Below are 5383 nucleotides of genomic sequence, written 5' to 3' on the forward strand. Positions count from 1 at the left end.
CTGATACTAGCCGACACCTAATACTATACACTGTCACTGTACTAATGACACTGGCTGGGAAGGGGTTAACATCTAGGATGACCAAGGGGTTAAATGTTTGCTTAACTATGTGTCATGTGTGTAAAGTGTGCTGCTTTTGCTAACAGATCGCAACATTTCTAATCCCGGCCTTGCAGGGATCAGAAACAGAGAGATCGTTCTCTCTGTACAGCGCTCCGTGTTGATTGTCAATACAGAGCTCTGGGCTGTGATTGGACACAGCTGTTTAGCAGATCCTGGCTGTGAATTAATGGCTGGGACTTGCTGACAGGCTTCTGGTTTGTACAATCACAGTGGGTGCTGGTCGGGGGGGGGGGGCACCGAATACATGTGTCCAAAACCTGTCAGTAGGTAAACTTCCCTCAGGCCACACAGTTAGCTGCATGGATGCATTCTAAATTCAGGGTTTTTGGAAATATTACCCTGGGTTTTTTTTCCCCTCTCCACTGACTTGACTGCTCACACAGTGACCTAGATTTCAGTGGACAATTATACCATGACGTCCAAGTATATCGAAATAATACACAGATGATGTAACAATTTTTCGAATGCTATCCAACCTAGCTTCTTTTTATCCCTGATAAATGTGCAATTGAATTACCCCAAATACTGCCAGCTCTGCATGAACACTCCAGATCTACCTACACCTCCTTCTTGTTGAGATAACCGACCCCAGTAGATCACCCGCTAGGCATCGGCTCTAATGCCCCCTGGTGCTGCTCAGAAAACACTATGCAGCTTGTTTTAAACGTTATTATTATTTTAAAATGTATTATTTCTATAGCCACACCTATTACTCTAAAAGAAGGCAATCTGCCCTCTTTATTGCTCTTGCACCCCCGAAGAAGAAAAATCCAGAGAGAACTTCTGGTGGATCCCTGCAGCAATATGATTGGAGGTGGGTGCGGGTACTTGTCAAAACCAGGTGCCTGCCCCCCCCCCCCCCCGGCTAAAAAAAAAGTGGCAAAAAGTTTCGCAAAAGTGGGGAAGGGGGGGGGGCTTAGTAGGGCGTAAAGTGGAACTTTCCCTTTAGAGTGAAGATCTGCTTTAAGATAGCAAACATGTAACACACCAGCTGCCTGGAAATGTAAGTATAAAAAAAAGTCTTTTGCAGGATGCCTCTGTTTTATTTATTTATTTTTCATGGTGACAGGGTCTCAATAAAATATAATGTAAATCTCATCAATATAAAACAGATGGCAAAAAAAATTAAAAAATACACACAGGGGTGAGTATAACCCACCCCTACTCTATATTTAAAATAATAAAAAGAACAAGGTTTGCCTTTAAATCTACTTTAAGCAGAGTTTTGTTCCATAAATATGCACTTCTAGGGTATTTATAAGCTAAGTAGTTTATTTGGCAGCAGTTTAATATTGGCAAAGAAAGGGGTTCTTTAAAAGTTTCCTGAATGTGTAGGTAGGAATGAATGTACTTATCTTTAGTTGATGGTAAGATTGCTTATGCATGAGGTTGATTCACTATAGGGCAAGCTGAGATCATGAAATATTTGGAGAATGAATGGGAGTCTGCTTTACACGATAAGAACATTTTATTAGATGCATAAATGTACATAATGAGCAGATAGTTACTGGATCCTCCTAAACATGCTTGGATTCATTGTGTACACTACTGTTGTTTTTCTGCCATAGTGTAGACAAGGAATATGGTTGACCACATTTGCAAGCAGTGAAGACGGCTATGTGATTCCATGTACAGAACATAATTTCTGCAATGTGGGTAGCCCAATTACAGTCTAAAACAGGGGTGCCCAACCAGTGGCCCGGGAGCCCTCTGATGTGGCCCATGACCTCCTGCTCTGTGATACAATAGGCTAGAATACTATTATTAATAGTAAGTTTATTACTAAAATCACAGTGTAAATATGGGCATATCTGTTCTGCGGTGGTTACTGGGCTGCTTTCAAACTGGTCCGCAGGTGCAGAGCAGTGCACCTGAGGGTTACCTGCACTGAGTTATAGGCCCCTTTCACACGGTCAGTCCAACCCACCTCTAAAGAGTAGCAGATGTAAATGGACTTGTGTCCGTTTACAAACGCCTACCTCCAATCCGATCTGCAAAAAAAAAAAAAGTAGAGTGGGCTCTATAGAGTAGAGTGTACTGCCATGCACCCACTCCGCTCATTGTGGCCTGCGACCTGTTACCAAGTCGCTTAGGTGGCCCTTGCTCTTCAAAAGGTTGGGCACCCCTGGTCTGAAATTTGACCAAGGATTTTTTTTTTTACAGTATACAAGAGGGTCAGGGCTATATTCAGGGCTCAAGTCCTGCGGGAACGCACGGGAACTTAGTTCCTGTATTTTTTCCACAACAGGAACTCAGTTCCCGTTAGCAGCCACGTCTTGCAAGACTTTGAAGTATGCGAGCTGTATGGCAGGTGCTACACCAGCAGCCGCCAACACAGCTCGCAATAGTAAGTTCCGCACACCAGGGGTGGACTGACCATTCAGGTATTGCCAGTAGAGGGCCCTATGACAGCTTCCTCTTCGATCTACCTGTCAATCACAGCTAGCTGACGGGTAGATCAGGTCCCTGCTGCTAAGAGATTGTATTTAGTCAGACCTCTCGTGATGCGCTTCTCCCCGCCAGCCCCTCCTGATTTTTTGTCTGCTGCATACTTGCTCTGTGTGTCCCGCTGAATCCCCGCCCCCCTCTATCTTCAGTGCCATATGATGAGAGAACCCAGAGGAGGAGCACAGCTATTCTGCTCACAGGACATGCATGGAGAGAGGTGAGCTGAAGGAGGAACATCAGTTTGGGGTGGTAAGCTGAGCACAATACCTGGCAAAGCTTAATGCCAGGAGGGAAGTTTATGTGGAAATATGTGAAGGATTGGAATAGCAGCGTGTGTTGGAGCCCTGCAGCGTTTGCAGCCCCCCAAGCTAACATACATCTCCTAAGCAGGAACACATCACTATCTCCCTAAGCATTCTGTCCAGATAATGTGCAGTTAATTTATGACCTTTCCGTTTAACCCTGTGTTATCCAAACTCTGTTCAATGAAAAGTGGGAACTCACCACATAAACACTCTATATACAAAATAACATTCCCCAATAAAGATCAGAACATGATGTTCACATTTGCATGGAAGCACAATTGAATGAATTCAGTGAATTACCGTATTTGTTTCTTGAGGATTGTTTTTTTTATGTACTAACATACCACTTTTGAAGCATTCGTGCATATAAGTGTATCATTTTTTTTTTTTGGGTGGGCGAGTGGATCTTGGGTGGAAGTTCCCATACTTTTTTCCCCAGGACTTGACCCCTGGCTATATATTTAGTGATTTGCCTTGAATACTGGAATTGGATTTGTGTTCAGGATTATCCTGGAACGTTGTTTATGCTTTTCCCACTTACAGACCAATGATGATTATGCTTGGACTGAGAATATCAAGAATTAGATCAGCTTATGGATTTATTATATTTACAAAGATTCATATATATGTATTTGCAGTGTCCTGCTTTGTGTATAGTTTCAAACTGAACTTTTGAACTGTCTTGTGTACAGTTGTTTTAATAATAGGTAGATTATAGATCCAGGGAATATCCGATTGCCTCACGGGGTATCAGGAAGGATTTTTTGCCTGACTCCCTGCTGGAGCAAATTGGATCATACTTTATTGATTTATTTTTGCCTTTCTGGATTAAGTGTGGGAATAGAATTGTGTGGCAGGTTAAGCGAATAACCTAGATTATCTCTTGTAGCAAGGGCATCTAAAAGTTGGTGGGATATACAGTGCCCTGAAAAAGTATTCATACCCCTTGACATTTTCCACATTTTGTCATGTTACAACCAAAAACCTAAATATATTTTACTGAGATTTTATGTGATAGACCAACACAAAGTGGCACATAATTGTGAAGTGGAAGGAAAATGATAAATGGTTTTCAAAATGTTTTACAAATAAATATCTGAAAATTGTGGTATGCATTTGTATTCAGGTCAATACTTTGTAGAATCACCTTTCACTGCAATTACAGCTGCATTTTTTTTTTTTTAGGTATGTCTCTACCAGCTTTGCACATCTAGATAGTGACATTTTTGTCCATTCTTCTGTGCAAAATAGCTCAAGCTCTGTCAGATTGGATGGAGAGCATCTGTGAACAGCAAGTTTCAAGTATTTGGATTTAGTTCTGGACTTTGACTGGACCATTCTAACACATGAATATGCTTTGATCTAAACCATTCCATTGTATCTCTGGCTGTATGTGTAGGGTTGTTGCACTGCCCTAGTCTTAAGTCTTTTGCAGACTCTAACAGGTTTTATTCGAAGATTGCCCTGAATTTGGCTCCATCCATCTTCTCATGAACTCTGACCAGCTTCCTTGTCTCTGCTGAAGAAAAGCATCCCCACAACATGATGCTGCCACCACCATGTTTCACAGTAGGGATGGTGTGTTCAGGGTGATGCAGTGTTAGTTTTCTACCTTCTTCCACATGTTTGCTGTGTCCCCCACATGGCTTCTTGCAAACTGCAAATGGGACTTCTTATGACTATCTTTCAACAATGGCTTTCTTCTTGCCAATCTTCCATAAAGGCCAGATTTGTGAAGTGCACAACTAATAGTTTTCCCATGGACAGATTCTCCCACCTGAGCTGTAGATCTCTGCAGCTCCTCCAGAGTTACCATGGGCATCTTGGCTGCTTCTCTGATCAATGCTTTCCTTGCCCAGCCTGTCAGTTTAGGTGGACGCCATGTCTTGATAGGTTTGCAGTTGTGTCATACTCTTTCCATTGGATGATGGATTGTACAGTGCTCCATGAGATGTTCAAAGATTGGGATATTTTTTTTTAATAACCTAACCCTGCTTTAAACTTCTCCACAACTTTATCCCTGACCTGTCTGGTGTGTTCCTTGACCTTCATGATGCTGTTTGTTGACTAAGGTTCTCAAACCACAGGACAGCTGTATTTATACTCAAATTAAATGACACACAGGTGGACTTTATTTACTAATTAAGTGACTTCTGAAGGCAATTGGATACAATCGATTATAGTTAGGGGTATCAGAGTAAAGGGGACTGAATACAACTGCATGCCACACTTTTTCAAATTTTTAAAAATAAATATCTGAAATCTTTTATCCTTTTCCTTCCACTTCACAATTATGTGCCACTTTGTGTTGGTCTATCACATAAAATCCCAATAAAATACATTTACGTTTTTGGCAAACATGACAAAAATTTCAAGAGGTATGAATACAGGCTCTGTATTAGACAGTAAGTAAACATGTTGTCCCTGAGGCTGATGTATAGAAAGCAGAATAAATAGGCATTGCAGTTCATTGTGTGTGGGACTGTGTAGTCGCAGACTTGTTGGGG

This window comes from Lithobates pipiens, unplaced genomic scaffold, assembly GCF_037356315.1.
Source record: "Lithobates pipiens isolate NorthernLeopardFrog02 unplaced genomic scaffold, aLitPip1_a1.2 Scaffold_13, whole genome shotgun sequence".
In the NCBI taxonomy this organism is placed as follows: domain Eukaryota; kingdom Metazoa; phylum Chordata; class Amphibia; order Anura; family Ranidae; genus Lithobates; species Lithobates pipiens.